This window comes from Arachis duranensis, chromosome 4, assembly GCF_000817695.3.
Source record: "Arachis duranensis cultivar V14167 chromosome 4, aradu.V14167.gnm2.J7QH, whole genome shotgun sequence".
NCBI lineage: Eukaryota > Viridiplantae > Streptophyta > Magnoliopsida > Fabales > Fabaceae > Arachis > Arachis duranensis.
The window spans coordinates 55,898,521-55,899,865 of NC_029775.3; positions in this window are offsets into that span (position 1 = coordinate 55,898,521).

A 1,345-nucleotide genomic window follows, 5' to 3' on the forward strand; every position below is an offset into this window, starting at 1 on the left:
CACACTGCCCTGCTCTTGCCAAGGGCAGGGCAATATCGTGATGAAGCAAAGTGAGGTTGGAGCAAATTTTCGCTAAATTAAAATCTGGCCGCTCACAGCATGACCATCCCTACTTCAAAGGGCTATAACTTGAGGTACATTGATTTGCTTCCAGTTGCGTTGGAAAGCTGACATTCAGAGCTTTCCAACGATATATAGCAATCCATATTTGGCGTACAATTGAGGCAGGAACGAAAGGCATCTTTAAGGGGCAAAAATAAGCGAAAATAAACCAAAGTGCTTCCACCAAGGCTTGAAGCTGGAGCCTCACTCCAAAGCAAAGTAGCGTTTAATTTTCTGCTCTGCCCTCTTGGAGAGCAGGGCAATGTCGTGCTCTTCTTGAAGAAAATCCAAGAAAAATCAACTCCAAGTGCCACCCATGGGTTTCGAACCAAGCACCTAAGGGGAAGTGGGGACCGCTACACACAAGGGAGCTTGCGCGCATCACTTTGACACGGCCCAGGGAAGCATGGCACGCACCATGACAACATTGTCCTGCCCTCCACAAGGGCAGGGCAGCATCCTGAATGCCTATCCCACACTTGGCACGCACAGTTTCCCTGCTCTGCCCTCCACAAGGGCAGGGCAGCCTCCTGGGAACACCCATGGGCCAAAATTCAATTCAAATTCCCTTTGAACTCAAATCTTCACCAATTGAACCAAGGCCATCCAAGACCCATCTCTCCTCAAATCCATAGCAAGCAAATCCCACATCATCACTCAAAGGCACATGGATAAATTAGATTAGGATTTTTATTTTAATTGTAATTTGTTTTAATTTCATTTTCATTTTCACTTTGAAAAGCCTATATAAAGGCATCACTCTCATTTCAGAAAGGGGGAGCTGAAAGAGGAAGAGAGGCTTGCTCCATTAAGGAGTAGTAGTAGAAAGCTCACTTTTACATCTTAACTTGAATTGGAGAATTGAAGGAATTCTGTTTCAATTCTCACCTTGAATTCTCTTTTGTTCTTTTACTGCATAATTCAAAATTCATTTGCTGTTTTAAATCTTCTTCTTCTGCAACTTTAGCTTTTATGTTTTGGATCTTGAATTGAGGTTGAAGAGATCCGTTGATTCAAATTCTGAGAATCATCTTCCACTCTTCCTCTCAATTGATCTAAGGATTGGGTTTTAATCTTCTCTGCTATTTTTAAACCTCATTTTCTTCTGCAATGTATTTTCTGACTGAGCAAAGGAGAATTGAGATCCAGATTTGTTTCCTGAGTTCATTACTCTTCTTGGATCCTCAAATTCTCTTTTAGATTTTACAATTGAGCTAAGTTTCTTTCTGTCTTGTTCTTCAAG